The sequence below is a fragment of the Phoxinus phoxinus genome (assembly GCF_949152265.1).
Source record: "Phoxinus phoxinus genome assembly, chromosome: 19".
NCBI lineage: Eukaryota > Metazoa > Chordata > Actinopteri > Cypriniformes > Leuciscidae > Phoxinus > Phoxinus phoxinus.
In genome coordinates, this window is record NC_136894.1 from 7,181,154 (window position 1) to 7,199,751 (window position 18,598).

Here is an 18,598-nt window from a genome sequence, read left to right on the forward strand (position 1 = left end):
CATGTTAATCTACTAACTCCTGACTGCTTTGTCGGACAAAATGGCGGATGGCGAAGTATGATTGGTCAGATCACCTGTCAATCAAGCTCCCTGTTACATCATAGCTCTCGGTTGAAGCATAAATCTGCAAGTAACTTGCGGAGGAACATTGTGTTGGTAATTACATGAGTTGCGCTTTGACGTTATTCTGCGCGGCTGAATCTGAATCCTATGTCTGGAAACCGTGGACATTTCACTTAGGAAACGTAACTTCGAAATGACCTCGCATTCTATAACAAGTGAACTGTGTGCCGAAACTGTTGTGAGTACTGTGACTAGCAGTGAACCTGTCCGTTCTGACAGCTCATTTCATATTGAAATAAGACTCGGTTGCTGATAATCCTGCAGTCTGCTGGCAGCATCTGGCCGCTACATCTGCCTACTTAGTCGCTTTCATTTTCTATGACGTGCTGCGTGTGTTTTCCCATGAGGCAGCGCTGGTGTCTGGGCAGGAGGTTGGAGAGGTAGACTTGAGGGTGAGCAGGGACAGTTCCCTTGTGTGTGTGCATGCATGGGTCATGGAGTGCGTTTTAAATTAAGTGTGTTCTTCAAGTAGACTTCATTCAGAGTAAAATCACTAGAGCATGATAGTTGCATTTCAGTGGATATATTGAAGAGCAAAGCTCTTCAAAAGAGTTTAAGTTTTGTACTTTAGGGGGCAAAAATAGATGCACAGAGCCAACATAATTGTACTTAGGCAGTTAGTCTCAAAAATAATAATAAAAATCCCACATGCTCAAAAATAATAAAACATTATCCCAGTACACCCTAAACTAATTTTCAGCTAATATTACTTAATTTTGCACTGGCTTTATTGTTATGTTCACTAAATTATATTTAAATCTGAATTAAATGTTGCCATTGAAAATCATACATCGGTGTCCTTTGTCAGCAGCATTGAAATATATAATAGGCCACTTTGAAAGATGTTATTTAAATATACCACCACCGCTATGGAAATAATTTAAGCATTTGAAATCGACCACATTAGTTCATTATTTTATTCTTTACTCCAACATTTTAGCCTTATTATCTGTCTGGGAACTCGGTGATTAAGACATAAGTATATTAAGTATAATTCCCGCAGGCTGCCACACTCATTTCATCTGGCTCATTTTTATTAAAATCTCCCAATGCTATTTGCATAGTAGGGCACCAGTGCCTCTGCGTATGTCACTTTGCCGGAGACGGCCACTCAAGGCCAAGGCCCGGCGGCTGCCCGTATAAAAACAAATGGCCAAGGCCTATTACAGAGACTAGAAACAGCACGCAGCCAATGGGAAGTGAGGTCGCATAACTCAGCCCGTCAGTAGTGCACCTAATGACACTTCCACCACATCTCAGCATTCATTTTGTGGTTGAAGTGACAAACTTGAAAAAGCTTTAAAGTTTGAAAAAGCCTTGAAGTTTGAAGGAATGTCGACTTTAAACTATCTCTATCTATCTATCTATCTATCTATCTATCTATCTATCTATCTATCTATCTATCTATCTATCTTTCTATCTCTTCTAAAGTCTCATACCTCATCTTAAGCTCTTCTAACAAACTGACATTTGGAGAAAAGCTGTTTGTTGAGGAGGAAATGGAGCTGCAACTTTGGGATAGCTGTAATTTAAATATTTTCCCCACAATAAATATTGAAATTAGTTTATTTGGTTTATTCCACTCTTTGTTATTCCAGAAGTCTCCTACAGGAAGAAAAAAAAAAGTCATTTGAAGAGGCTGGAGAAGCTCCATCATCATTTCAGATGCAATTCATAAATGGACTGAAAAAATCATGCAGAATTTCATGTGCTCATGCAAGCATCAGATTTCTAATGGTTTCGGTTTTGGCAGGGTTTTTTTTCCTGGTTACTGCTCTCATTGCACAATCCCTATTCATCATCATAAACTGAGCTGAGTGTCCATTTATCAGGCACTGAGGACAATGTTCTGCTTCTTCTGGTACTATGTAAATCAGAGCCGTCATCAGAGGTGTATAGTCTACTCATTTGGTCCACGTGAGAGGGGGACCGCTCATAAAATGGTGAATTTAGCAATGGCCCTGATGTACATGATGTGTGTCTTTACTTGCGTCGTATTCAAAGTTCTACAGGTAAAAAATGCAGTGTGTGTGTGTGTGTGCATTGTAGTTGCTATGGACAACTGTTTTAGAAGGGATATAGTGTTTTTACTAAGCTATGCACATCTGATTAGCATTATCATTTTAAAGGCTAGTGTTTTACATTGGTAATGTCAGTATACAGATGATCTTATTAAAATGGAACCGTGTATTATTATCTCCCCAAGCGATTTGTCACATCGTGGTGTAGTTAAGTGTACGATAACGACTTGTTTATTTACTTAGAGAATTATATAACAGCCACCGGTAACTGGAATTGATATCAGTAATGTTCTTTAGCAAGGGCATGTCCACGCACGGATGTTTTAGTAATTTATCTTTACACAAATCTTTGCATTAGTTGCAGTGATTAGAGGCTTTGTATGCTTTGCATTTGTATTTGTTTGATGTGAACGCAGGCAGCGTTTGGTCCTTCGATGGTCGCCAGCTGAACCTAGAACAGTGGTTCACCCAAAAATGAAAATGATTCCTCTTTGTTATATATATCATCTTTAGTGAAAGTAACTTTCTATTGACAAAGTCACAAACTCTGGATATTGTGTACATTTTTTATACTTGTCATCTTATATACTTGCTCATTTCGGTCCATTTTTTTTATTTCCCCTGACTGTGCAGGATACGTGCGTTTGTCTGATGGGCCCTGTGGTAAAGATCAAGTGTTATCCACCTTGTTGGATGACTAATTTCTAGGGTTCTTTCTTGAGACGAATTTAGGCATACACATTTTCGATAAAACATGATTTATTTTACCACATGCCCCTCCATGTTACACTGTATATGTTGATAAATTGACAAATCAGGTGTGATTGGTTCCCATTTAATCACATAGAGAGATGAGATGCCAGGACCTGGCTGCGCAGTTTATTAGACTGAATCTATTCAGTCTAAATCCTATTTCAGCTGAGGAACAGTTCTTGTCACAGCATCCCCATTTTTACTTTGATAAGCTACAACACGGAGGCAATGGCTCAGGGATGCCACAGGAATATGTTTCAAATTTGGACCAAAACAATACTGAAAACACCTAATATTTGACAACAACAGAGCTTTAGGAAAGAATCATGCACTTTCTTATTTCCTCCCAGAAATGTTTGCAGTGTTCTAGTAGAAAATGAGGGCAGGACATCATGTGATTGCAAATGAAGAACTTATGAGGTAGCTAATGTATCCCTAGCTCTAAATGAGCTCTATTCATTTGTGAATTATAAAAAAAAGTCCCAGAATTCCAGGGAAGTCCTGATTTTACAGCGCTTTATGTGTTTTTAATGTGCTTTAGGGTGGCATTGAAATGACTTTGAAACTTGGTGATTAAGGGACACTCACTGTCCTCATAATCCACTTCTTATATGGCCATTTCAGGGACCCAGAGAAGAATTTTACAGTTTTTTTTTATTTTACAGTTATATAGTCTGCTCTTGTACAGTCTGGGTTTTTACAGCAGGTTGCACAATGACACAGGCAGGATAGCGCAATGACTGTTTAAGACAGGGAACAACCACAGAAACAGATTGATGTAGCTGCAGGAGACCACGAATCATATAGATTTTGCTGGAATTCATACTTAATAACTATTGACCCACTTCAAACTCATTAGTAAATGCTGACCTGGACAATAAATGAATCCGTTATTCTGTAGAGGAAGGTTTTGCTTGAAAATAATTAGTGAGGCCTAAACCTCTAACATTCCCTGAGAGTGTAAAAATCGGATTTTCGTATACGTTCTCTCTTTCGTTTAAAACATTAATCAGTGCCTTCATCTAAATCAAGGTTGTTCTGTATGATTAACACAATTACGATCTTATCTGCCTGCAGTGGCACTTTGAGGCCAAGGCATGATAGCTTAATCACTGGAAAATGTAATTTCCAAGCCCCGTCCGAATTATGTATCCTCCCTGAACTCATTTCGCATTCCCCTCTCTTGCCTCTTACATCCAGAATTAGCAACATTGGATGGTGGCGGTAGAAACAGCTTGTTAAACTCATGATGAACGATACAAATAATTGAAATTCGTGTTCTTATTACTTTTTTTGTTGAATTGCCACAGTTTGCCTTCCCTTACAAGCCCAGATGAGGCCTTTACATGCTATGGGTTTGTTCCTGGCTTTGACAAACACTACAGCCAAGGAAACGTTGTGAAAGAGATCCCTCTTTTCTCTATAAATATTGAAAGAACACGTGCTTTGAAATACAGTTGGTTTAATGGCATATGTCTAATGAAATACATAGCCATCTTCTTCTAAAATGTGGCTTGGTTTGACTGTCATTTGACAATTTTTCTTAGTCACAGAGTCTTTTTGATTTGACACACTTCTTTCTATATTTTTAGCATATATATATGACTGAAATTTGTAACATCTGAATTGCCAGATGGTATACATTTGCAAAAAACATACATTGACATGTGGAAGTCTTTCCCACTGAGATATAAATTGAGCATTCACTCAACCTTATCAGGCACAGAGGAGGCAAGCACAGCAGTTAGGGATCAGACCTCAAAGATGAGAAAAACATCATTTCAAGATTCTCTTCAGAGTATTTCCCAGACTAATGAATGTGCCTGTGCATGAAATCATTAACTTTTCCTGTGATGCAAATTCTATAAACACAAACCCTGATTGCTTCATTCTTGAGGCTAACATGGTTTAAAAGGAGGCTGTTTGAAGCTTAAAAGATCACATAAGCATGCCCAGCGATAATTAAAGAGTACTGGTGAACAGTTTATACAACATAAATATAATATAATGTTAAATAATTTCTATTGCAATTCAAAACCACTATACCTCAATATTTGCACTAGCAAGCGTATGATTCTTATAAAATATTTAATTTCATATTTTCATGATTATGCCAACATACTTGCACCATTTGGGGCTTCATCAAATCCTATACTGGTAGAGTGCTCTGGAGAACCCTTTTCGAAAAGGTTAATTCTCTGAGGAACTTGCAAAATGAGGTTACAACCCATGAGCTCCTGCTGGAACTCTTAAGGCTATCATTGTTTCCTCCAGTAACCCCATCATAAGGAAAAGGCTTTAAGGCACTTGAAATGTATATTGCAGTTCATTGAGTACAAAATAGGATATCTGGCAGTTTTAAAAGGTTACCTAAAGGTTCTCCAGAGGTTTCCACCACTGCGTAAATAATCTTTCCATTATTGCAGTGTGCTTGGTATGTATAACTGGTTATTCACAGGTTTTCCTCACATGTGTTGTATGTTGGCATATAAAAATCTGAAAAGTGACACTGGACAGGTCTTCGGCTGTGACATTGTGTTGAAGGAATGAGGTTTTGAAATGGAAGAATACCCAGCAACTCATGCAGAATACCACGTTTTAGACGTATTACTGTACATTAATTTAAGGTCCCTGGTTTAATGGAAACTGTACCTTCACCTAATGCAGCTAGAACTCACTGACGCTTCAAATGCAAGGTCACCTCTTTAGAGGATGTATTGAGCGCAGTATCTATTTAATGTAAGCCCTCATTTGCAAAATCCTCTCATCTCTTTAAAAAAGGGCTTGTTTTATATTATAGATATGAACTTTAAGATATGGAATGTTGGACTGTATGTGCCTCAAATCATTTTAGAAATTACTCCCATGCCAATAATGGCATATTGTTGTATTATATGTTAATGTAGTATTTTTAAAATTTGCCTTTGAAGAGGGATTAGATGTGTCCTTTGTATTGGTGGCAGTGGTGGCAATATACACTAATTACTGACTTTTTTTCCCTTTTGACAAGATCAGTCTTGCAACAAATAAAATAAAAGTAATTAATAAGGTATGCTCATAATGTTTATTTGTTTTGATTGTTTATAATAGTGTTTAAATTATGAGATTTGTGAGAATACTGCTGCTTTAAATGCTGTTATGACTGATAAAAGATTGGCTTTCAGAGAAAATCAATAATTTCACGTATTCATAAGATGATGCATCTTCCTGCTGCATACTCATAATAAATACAGCTGGAGAATCGCATTATAGGCTTTCAAGTAACTCCATATGAAAACGTTTCTCCAGTGACCCCGTGAATGATGGAGAGATTACCCAACCATCATCCTTAAAGTCAAAGACGTCGTTTTCATTATAGCTCCGGGATGAGCGCTGATGACAGGTTTGCCAATTTTAAAATCCCTACGGACATCAATTGGAGTGACAAATGATGAGGTTAATTGCATTACGGTCACTCCCATTAAATCCACTCCGGTTTTATTTGCAGAGGAAAATCTATACTTCCAGTTCAGTTTCATTTCTACATATCTTGTGGAACAACTAAGCCAAACTTCAAGGGTGCTCTTTAGCTTTCCCAGTAGAAATGAGGAGATGTGGAGTAGCGATAATTATTGTGGTTGCCATTTGATCTATAGTTAGTTTGGACTGAGAAAAGCTGAGCCTTTTTGTCAAATAATTTGTCCGGATCGGATTCAGAATGATCAAAACATAGATAGTAAATTGAGTCCATCAATACCCCAAAAACTTGCACAGTCCAGTACCTCTCTGCGGGTTTGACATTTATCTCTGTAACGTTAGGCAGTTTTGATTTATATGCTGCTGAATGTTTGGTGATGACGTTAGTTTTCTTGTGCGTAAGCAACTTCGATCCGCTCCTTCTGGTTCACCCAGATTTTTTTCTCCACTTGGATCCGGAAATTCTGTACTATTTCAGAGATGCATAACAGCACCCTACCGTATTGCCGGAAATACTCGTCAATGGCTGGGAAGCATTCTGTCATAAATATTGGAAAACCCCATCAATGGCAGGGAAAGAGTTAAAGGGCCTTTAGTAAGTTTGGCGATTAAAAACCATGGTGTAAAATGGAGCAAAATGCAACAAAGACAGCAAAGCTCCGAGATCATAAAGCCAGTCTCATCCCCACTGCAGAGATTAGGCCAGCAATGGAGCTTCACCCTTTTGTTGATGCGTTCAGAGAAGGAAAGAAGCGATTCAAGTGGGTGAAAGAAAAATTGAGTCACTATAAATGGCTGACGGCTGAGTCACTAAGCATGTCTTTCAGCATTTCACCAACTTTCATGCATTCATGTTTGCATAATCTATGCAGAATAGGGAAGATGGAGGGGCTCAGTCATAAAAGTTGAGTCAAACTTCAAGCATTGAAGTTAGGAAGCTGCCCAGGTATAGACTTTTGTTACTTATTATGCCTGCAGAGAGACTCGGGGTTAAGCCGTGCAATCTCTCGTGTCTGACAAAGGGAAGCGCCTCTGTTCTAATGACTCCTGCTGGGTAGGCCAGCTGCTCGTGTACCACATGACCTAAATGCAAATTCTCAATTAAAACACACATGCGCAATCTACCTTTTATCCCTCGGCTTAGGGCAAGACACCGTAAAAGATCTTTAAAAAATAGCGCTAGTGTCTATCATATGTGAAATGTAAGCTATGTGAGAAATAGTCAATCTTACATCTAATCTATTATTAATATCTTGTCCTGCTGCCAACCTCTCCAATTGCTTTTATGATGCATGTGAGCCCTCTAGTGTTCCTATATCTGAGACTTCATTTAGGAAATGGATGGTGCTATTTGGGAACACCTGTAAATGTTGTTCATCCTGAGCGGACGGTTTAAAACTGGTTGAGAACCCAGCATGCTTTGTGTTTCTTATGTTACATGTTATTCCACAGGGACAATGGGTGTATTTGTGCGGAAAATGCACTTGAGTTATGCGTGTATGATTGTTATCAGTGTAGATATTATCAGTCTGGTGAAAAACTGCTCACACAAACATTTAGTTGGAAAATTATCTTTTTAAAAGGCACTCAGTCAGGAACAAATCAATAATACATTTGAAAAATGTGTTTAAAGGCAATCTAGTCATGTCAATAGCCTAAAAGCTTTCATTTTTCATGGAGTTTCATCGAATACTTACTTTATCTCTGCAACTTTTTCTGAATTAACAGATACAAGAAAAAAATGTTTTGAATGTTTTTACACTTTACGGTAAGTGCTTAGCCTCCTCTTCAGATACAGAAAGGCCCAGTTAAATGGATGTTTTTATTTGCAATTCCAGTCTTTCTTTGAATTAATACATTTACGTTTGAAACATTATGACTCCATATGGTTTATAGACCCATGAAATTTGAACTGGATTTTGATTAATAAGTTATCAGACACACGGTATGATCTACATTGACTGTTTCTGTTTTGCACATTATCTTCAATCGCTTCATCATGCAAACCATGAAACCGAACAGCTTTTTATCTGTTCAGCTCATTTTCCAATGGTGGTGATTTCTTAGTCTTGTGTTTGGAATAATCACCACTCAGACTCAGAGTGTTCATTAGATTTTTCTGATCCTAAATTGGATAGGCATATACTGCAAGTAACCTGCAATTTGCAATGTAAATGTTGTCTAAAAAATTTTTTGAACCTTTTGCATATTTTACCCTCATCCAAGCCTACTGCTTAAAAATAAATCAATCTTAATCACTAACAACAACTATGAACCTTCTTCCCGAGCTTGTAGAAATTACTTGCCAGCTATAGCTGATATTATAAATTATAAATGCAGATTCTTTAGCACAGGCAAATGCATGCAAATGAGAGTTTTGCTTAGCATTTTGGGAAAAATTAAAGATAAGAATTTTATGATGTGTTATTGTATGACTATCTTAAGTAGATAAGCAACTGTTTGCAGGATTATCCACAATTAAGGACAAAGTTAGATAGAAGTTGTCTTAAAAGGCTGCAAATATATATATATTAGGGCAATATAAATGTATTAATATAATAATATATATTATATAAAGTATATTATATCTTGTATCAGCTATCAAAATACATTTAGACTCTCAGGGGCAATCAGTGTTTTGGTCTTAGGAATTTTGACAAGAAAACTCTCAAGGAAGAATAACACTTTTATAACAAAACTAAACCTCATTTGAATGAAGTCTGATGATTTCACAAACTCCATTTGCAACCTTCAAAAGTGTAATTAGTTCTCTGGAGATCACAAAAAGAATAAAAATATCTCGCTCTCTCCCGTGATCTACTGTTCAGACCTGAGTTGAGTAGATGTTTACTGTGAGACACCGGCCATTTAACACTGTCTGGATTGATAAGTTGAATGAGGAGGAGATGGATGGGCATGCCAGCAGGTCATGCCACAAGGGCATTGAGACTTTACACAGGGAAGGTTACAGGGATGTGATGTGTCTCCCTGTTGATGACAAATAAATCAATCATCAGCGAACTTTGCCATATGGTGTCTGCCGGTTTTAGAGTTTGGACATTCAGAGGTTTGACACTGGACTTGATTATCAAAATTCCTCATTTGCATCCATTGTAGTATTTTTGATATATCTAGAGACTTATGAGAAAATGGGAGTGATGCACTAACTGTGGAAAGTGGACAATTATAGATGGGGAGCTATGGATACGTGTTTTATAAGAGAAAACCTGTTAAACTGGAGTATATCCATCATCACATTACCAGTAATGTGAATTTTGGTCTTATCGCTGCTCTTGATGGCTGTAGGCATTTTTGCCTCAATCTGGCATGTTTAGTTATATTTTTCATTTGATGAATTGCAAAGGTTTCACTATATCTTTAATATTCAGGGTTAAGTGTCTCCAGAATTTAATTGAGAATGCATGTAAACTTCCATCCCTGATTTTGAATTCTGTTTAAATTGAGATAGCAAACAGGATGCGTAATTACAATTTAAGAAGTAGAAATACAATTATTGAAATCCATCCATCCATCCATCCATCCATCCATCCATCCATCCATCCATCCATCCATCCATCCATCCATCCATCCATCCATCCATCCATCCATCCATCCATCCATCCATCCATCCATCCATCCATCCATCCATCCATCCATCCATCCATCCATCCATCCATCCAATTCCACTTTGAACTATAATCCACTCAATTTAATCATTCAAGCCAATTCTCCAATTTTGAGTTTTGCACCACCTTGGTAATATTACATTGCATCTACACAATTGTAAAGTGACAAAATTCCCATGCAATCCAACTCTATGTTAGGAAAGACGATTGGCCTTGGGGTGAACAGCTAGACTTTTAATAGGTCTACCACTTGTTATCTAATAAATCTCTAGCAACTACTCGGCTCTTATGAACGACAGGTCAACCCCACTCACTGTATTGTGCTTTAGACATGATGGCTGATGCATGGGCCATTATTGTGCAAGTGTGAAATGTAAATCTAGTGATAAACGCCTCCATCAGATCAGGTTGCACACCTCATCACGACGCTTTCCTCTTCATTGGCAGAACAATGGGCCGTTGTAAGGGCCGTCCACCAGAGCAAAATTGTCGATCAGGTCCATTAGTGCACCTTTAATGACCAGACTCACACCCCAAAATGTTAGTGGGGCACAACAGCTTGAACTGCACACACTCCTCATTGCAGAGGCCTTCATTTAAAAGGAGTATGTGACTGAAATCACATCTGATTTTTTTTAGAAGCTAGAAAGAACTTCCATTCCACAAATTCCACTAAAATGTTTACCTGCTATAATTGATATTCAGCAAAACATTTCCAGATTTCCATACATGGGGAAAAAACAAACAAATGAAAGAAAGAAAGAAAAAAACAGTTTTGGAAATGTATTCCAAAATGTACATAAAAAGGAGCAAGAATATATTTTTGGTAAATTATTATTATTTTGCCATTTTGAAATATATGGATTTATATTTGTAAACCCCTTGTATCTGATTGTTTAATATATCTAGATGCTTTGTGGATTCTGTGGTTCTTTTCACTTAATGACGAGTCTCTTGAGGTTTCGGTGAAATCGAACGCTTTGGGAGGTAAAACGAACACCCTCAGGGAGAACAATGGGAGGACTGCAGTGATGCAGGAGTCGCGGGGAGCTGGCAGCGGGCCTGTTGTCTCTAAGACAGGGGCCACAGAACAGATTGCATCGAATGCTCAGATCTCAGCTTGGTCTGGACAAAAAAAAAACATGAAAAAAAAAATCAGATGTGAATGCGTAATTCAAACCTCCCTTTGCAGGGACTGGAGTTGCATCTGACTAAGAAATAATTATTAATTCCGTAAGATCCTTATTTAGATAAAAACAGTCAGCTTCTGATATTTGGCAAATGAGGTTCATTAATTTTGTCATTTTTCATTTTTATTTGAGTTTTAATATTCTCTCTACTTGTCAAGTGTGTGTCATCATTTCCATAGACATCCCTAGATTTTGTCACACATAGCTAGATCTTGCTAGAAAAAACAAACAGGCAAAGTGGGTAATATATCCTAAAGCTAAAGATGTAATCAATGTGTGCATATTTACAGTACAGTATAAATCAACAAAAAACCCACAGAAACGTATAATTAGTGGAAATGGCAACATTGGCGTCATGATTCCTGTAAACGCTGTAATGTGTGTTTGCTCAATCTGGTCCTCAGTAATACCTTTCCTAATAAATGAGTACTATTAAAGCTGTAGGTATTGGAGGAGAAAGTCAAATCAGGGATGTGGAAGAATCCATGTGCCTATAATTTTGAGGTTGATAAGTAAATTTGTTTGCCAGCTCCATCCCCCAACAACAATTAAAGATTTAATTACCATCTGCAGAGAGACTCAAGAGCAAGCTTGACCTAGAAACTGGAATTGATGACTTTGTTAGTGGAAGTTGTTTAAAGACCCGTGTGCTTTATCAGCAGCACTTATTTTTCAATGCATTTTTGTTTCCTGATAATTGTTTCAAAAGAGTTCATTAGAACTGATCATTTACAATGGCTTTCAGACAGCGTGCTAAGATAATGAGACAAGATTCTCTTGTAAATCTGAGTGTTTTGTCCTAACCTAATCTCCTGTCCTTAACCTGGAACGTCTATAATTTTTAAAAACAAGACCATTGTAAGGAGTGTTGAATCATTTAATTTCTACATGTATTTGTCTCCATGCATTTATTTTTTAATTTTTTTTAAAGAGAACAACTAGCTATGAGTCCTTCACTTCCATACTGTCAACACAACTGTAAACCAGTAACATCATTTGAGCATTCATCTTATTGGATCAATAAAATAACTGGTATTTGAAAGGAAGGACAAGAAATGAAGGTGTTTTCAAGACCTGCAGCAATGTGTTCCTCTTAACAGTAAGACTCTATTAAAAATAATGAGACTATTGGGTTCAAATCTCGTTCACCATTGTTAAACCCCTGCAGAACTTTTGTTCATGCAGACGTGGCATGGCATGCTTTCATCAAGATCTGAAGTTGTCAAAGAAAGATGACGAGTTTAAAAAAATCAAAAATCAGCCAGACAATGATGTTCATGACCAGAGTTGATTATTTAAAAATCAATTTTTACTTTATTTTACACACACACACACACACACACACACACACACACACACACACACACACACACACACACACACACACACACACACACACACACACACACACACACACACACACACACAATCCCTTAGAAATACATATATAATATTTGTATTCATTTTCTGCAGTTCTAAGGAAGCATCACAGAACTGTTTTAATTTTACCATACTAATGTTTTAATATTAATAAGTTATAATGGAAGCGATGGCTTGGAATCAGACAACACTGAGAGGTTTTGTGGACTCAAGCCAATTGCTGTTTCAGTTTGCTGTTCAAAGTAGATTTCGGTTGTTATCTCTAACATTCGATTTGTTTCTCCTTTGTTGTGGTAGTTATGAGGTTGCTGGACTAATTCAGTTCTGTAAGCAATTTTGCTTATTTGCTTGTGGTGTACTTACTTTTGGATGGACACAAATTCTGCCTAAAATGCATCTAGGCCTACATTTATTTATACATTTATTTTGAGATTTCCATTTCTGTGATACAATCTGTTTGAGATAAATTCTCCATTAAATGTCACAAAAAATGTGCTTGGTCTCTTCTGAAATAACACCCACTTTTCACTATCCAATCAGTTCCCAATGGATACAATCTGGATATTTGATGAGAAAATGTACTTGTTTCATTCTTAAATATGTCACATGAAATCAGTAAAATGGTTGCAAACTGAAACATTATGGCACATAATGCACCCGCTGACCACACTACTGACACCAAGACTGGTGTACTGCTGGAGGCCTGTTTGGTGCGAATTCACCCAACCTGCCAGAGTAGAAGTGAACAGCAATTCATCAGGCAAGCTTCAATTTTTGAAAACACAATAACAGTGACAATGTAGTATTTCAGAATCTAACCAACTAGACTCTCTGCAGTTTTTCATCCGAGCGACTGGTGTCTTAAATCCAAGGCTCAAGGGGACTGCGAGGTTCAGAGGTGTCTTTGTGAGCTTGTTAGTCTCATTTAGTCACAGCTAGAATAATGAGCTCCAGAAGAACATCTGCATCCGTGCCCTGTGATCCTGGCATCCAAACAGAAAAGCGGATTAGCCCGGTCCGTACATGACATTTTCTCACCTGCCAGCATTTCACTATCATATATATTATATTTTATGTCCGAACTTTGAAAAATTCAGAGTCGTACCGGCTGATAAGATGGACGAGATGCCCAAGGAAACATTTCGTTATTATGTAGTTCTGAAATAATAAATGGCTGGAAAGAGTTATAAAACTGTAGGAACATAATGAAAGGAATAAACTAATGTACCTGTGTCAAAATCAGTTAAAATAAAAGGGTTATCTATCATACCTTGCGCTGAAGGCATGATGCATTTGTACGGTTTGGTTTTCCAAATATGGATCGTATGCTGAAAATTGACAGGCTTAATTTGTATATGAACAAGACTAAGGTTCATATACATTTATATTTGTATATAAATGTATATGAACGTGTATTTGTTGATGGTTGACTTGGCAATCACTAAAATAAATAAAATACTGAAATAAAGAGAACATCATGACTTTCATACTTATGACTATAGAAAGTGAAACTGGGGAATGAAGCTGACCTTAGATCGAAACAAATACAAAAAATAAAAATAAAAATTACGAGTTTTATTCCATGAATTATACATTCTGCACTAAATCTATCTTTTGAGTACTAAGTCTGTAGAAGACATCCACTCCTTTTCATTTTTAATCTTTAATCAGCCTTCTGGTGTTCTTTAGGCATTTATTTGCCAAAAGCAGTCTGTCATAATTCCAGTTCAGTTGTGTGCTGTACTTCCATGAACACATTTTAATTTGAATTATAATGTAAAGCTTTCTTACCACAAATACTTGTTTTATCCAAAATAGATTTTAAAACTTAATTCATTTTTTAATTATTCTTTAATTTGTGGCTTTTTGTTGATGTGAGAATCGGGCATATTCACGGTGAACATCGGTTCGTGCGGACGTTAATGGACTGATAAACGGCACAGCCAAATAATTCCATATCAGAGCAAAGCCACCATTTGGCATCCAGTTGCGGTTTTCCATTAACACAAAACATTCGAGTTTATGCCATCATTTCAGAAAAAGACTTATAGACAACTGAGATATGATTCAGGGTGTCAAACTACATCACAGTTCAAGGATAACTGATTGTGTTTGTCCACTGATTATAACGGTAATAATTTATTAGTCAACATAACTGAGCATATTTATTGTAAAACTGTATGAGAAAGTAACATTTGCGAGCATGGGAAATTAAAGGAGGTCTAAAGATGGGATTCAATACAATAAACAGCATTTGTGGTGTAATGCTGATTAACAAAAAGTAGAAGGTTGTCATTCCTTTTCTTTACAAAAAGTACAAATGTGACCCTGGACCACAAAACCAGTCACATGGGTACATTTTTTGAAATTGAGATTTATACATTATCTGAAAGCCTAATAAATACGCTTTCCATTGAGTTATGGTTTGTTAGGATAGGACAATATTTGGCAAAGATACAACTATTTGAAAATCTGGAATCTGAGGATGCAAAAAAATCGAAACTGAGAAAATCTCTTTTAAAGTTGTCCATTTATGTTCGCGATTGTGCTGCTTTCACTCACAAAAATAAATGTTTTACATATTTCCGGTAGGAAATTTACTAAATATCTTCATGGAACATGATCTTTACTTAATATCCTAATGATTTTTTGGCATGCATAAAAGAAAAATCGATTATTTTGACCCATACAATGTATTGTTGGCTATTGCCACAAATACCCATGTGACTGGTTTGGTGATCCAGGGTTACAAATCTGGGTTACAGTGAGACGATAGAAGTGAATGAGGCCAGCCGTGAACATTAAAATACTCAATAACATTTATGAGGGGCAAACTTTAGCATATCATTATCTGCAAAGCAGGGGAGTCTCAAGAGAAGTCAGGTTATCCTGGTATAATTTTCTGTTGATATGAAAAAGCAGGTACATTTAGCAATATAGTGGGTGTATGTACAGTATATTACGCTGTTATGATGAACTATATACACCTTTCTCCACTGACAGTCTGAGTTGTTCTAAGCGTTTCTAAGGGTACTGAGGCAGTGGTCTGACTCTGAGATGGCGAACGGCAACATGGTTTGTGCAACATTAGCAACACATTATTAGCTGTTTGATAAGGTAGTCAGACAAAAAGCTAATCATATTAATTACCGTTATGTGTCATTATGTGTCGTTATGTTGTAGAGAGCGATACATAAAATGCATTACCATTTTGATGCATCGACTTCATAACATAAAACCATCTCGCCCCAGACTAAAATATAAACGCTTATGATAGGCTTACCATATAAATCAGGGTAAGACAAAAACACGCTTTGGAAGAAGGATTAATGATGTATTCACTCGTTATTTAAATTTAGTTCATTCTGAACAAAAAAAGTTACATAGTGTACCTTTTATAGCTTCATAGATGCTAAATGTTCAGACAGAAGTTGTGTTAATCTGTCTTTGTCAACAGCTTGTGTCTACACACTTCAGTAATTATCATTGATCATCCCATTGAGTGAATGGTTTGATATTCATGGTCTCCATGTATGTTTGTCATAATTATTAACATATCCAGAGTATAAAATATAACAGTATTTATTATGCGGCTGATTTTAGGCATCATTAATTGCATTTTCTTACAGCTAACATCATCTACATAACATTTGTTTCGGTGGACAATCTTATCATCATTATTAAAGACATTTTTGGCTATATTTCTCTTCCTTGACTGTCTAATTTGGTGTGGTTATCCACCTCAAGAAGACTGATAATAGAGAGCGCCTACATTATACGTGTACGAAGTCCATCTTTATGAATATTCATGAACTTTCGTTCAAAACACACTCACAAAATGTAGATTAGTTTTGAAAACTGCCATTAATTACTCATGTGAAAACACATTCAATTTTTATTTAATTAATTATTTTGGTAAACAAATGAGTTAATTGCTTTACCTTGATTGTGTTATGTTGGCTATTGGTCTCAGTTCTTGGCTCTAATGGACTGTAAAACTTAAATTGCAAAAGCACTGAAGTCATAAACAGATGCTCCTCATCCACGTCTCTTAAAATGTAAATGCTGTCTTTCAAACATATGTTGTCATAGCTGACAGCGCTTGGATGCAAAAAAAAAAAGAAGATAAATGGATGTGACAGCCAATGTATTTAAATGATTCACTTATCAATTTATAACTTCACCATTTGATCTCATTAAATGTAATATGCTAACATGCTAGCATTGTTGTTTTTGACATTGTTCTCCCGTTTTTGTCTTGCAGCTATGGATAATGAAACTACTGAATGGTCATGCATGCAAATAATGAAGATGAAAGGATATGAGCACAGATACACATCATTTATTGATGCTGATTGAACAATAAAAAACAAATGTGTTCTTGTGTGCATCTGGACCCTTAGCTTTATTGTCCTGACCAGGTTCATTATGATAATATGGATATCTGAAATTGGCTAGTGTTCAGAGCAAGGTTAAAAGTGTTCATCCTACTGTATTTCATGCAAATTGATGTATGAGGATATAATCACATCAAACAAGACATTCGGGGGAAATTGCTGCAAGGTTTGTGCAATGATTTAACCTTTCTGTCTGTTATGATGGGCTTTTGTAATGTCACAAATTTATAAATGTATTTGAATTGATAACAGACTATTCAAATCATACAAATTATTTATATAATTTTCATGTGAAAATCCAGTTAACGAAAAATTAAAATCTGTCTACTATGCCAAAAAAAGTGGTAAAGACTCACATTTGACAACATATTTATTAAATACTCCCTTTTCGTGAGCCTACTCTGCTCTGATTGGTCAGAAGGCCTAGTCTGTTATGATTGGTCGACCGCTTACAGCACATGTCACTCAAGCACTTGTATAAACACTGAAATGAACAGTAACCATATCAATTTGAGCACGAGTCATCATCCTTTGGAAGTGCATGCAACAAAGTGGATTTGCTTTTGCAGCACAGAAACCAGCTTTTTCTTGACCCGTCAAAAGGCAAAATCAAAGCTCTTCCAGGTCTCCGCTAAAACTAGACATTGTTTGCCGGCAGCCAGTGAAGAGCCTAGGCTGGCATTATGCATTATTGCAGTTCAGAATCGGTTCTTTATTTTAGGAGATAATCCATTTATCGTACACTTTGATCTTTGAAACTTTGCAGACGTTTTACATTCACAAACAGCTATTTAACACAATACACGTAATGTAATAGGCACAATCCAAGCTCTTATACCAGCAGCCATATCACCCAGTAGCCCAAGACTGTTTGCCCACTGAAGCTAAGCAGGGCTGAGCGTGGTTAGTACCTGGATGGGAGACCTCCTGAGAAAACCAGGTTGCTGCTGGAAGAGGTGTTAGTGAGGCCAGCAGGAGGCGCTCACCCTGTGGTCTGTGTGGGTCCTAACACCCCAGTATACAGGGACACTATACAATCAAAGAGCACCATCCTCCAGATGAGACGTTAAACCGAGGTCCTGACTCTCTGTGGTCATTAAAAATCCCAGGATATCTTTCGAAAGAGTAGGGGTGTAACCCCGGCATCCTGGCCTAATTTGCCCATTGGCCCCTGTCCATCATGGCCTCCTAATCATCCCCATATACTGATTGGCTTCATCACGGTCTCCTCTCCACCAATAAGCTGGTGTGTGGTGGGCATACTGGTGCAATAGGGCTGTCGTCGCATCATCCAGGTGATGCTGCACATTGGTGATGGTTGAGGAGATTTCCCCGTTATATGTAAAGCGCTTTGAGTACCCAGAAAAGCACTATATAAAATGTAACAAATTATTGTTATTATTATTATTAATATCCACTATCAAATGTTACCTGTTGAAATGTCATTATTTGCAAATGAACATTGTGAAAATGCACAGTAAATAAATATTAATTCACTGGTGTTGTTGGTCTTATTTTTCCAGCCGATACACACATCATTCCTGCTAATGAACAACATCTTGACGGGGTGACTCACAGGGTTCCATCTCCCTAATTGGCACATGGAGTAACATCTCCACAAATTCTCCTTGTATATGAGAAAACGTTGTTTG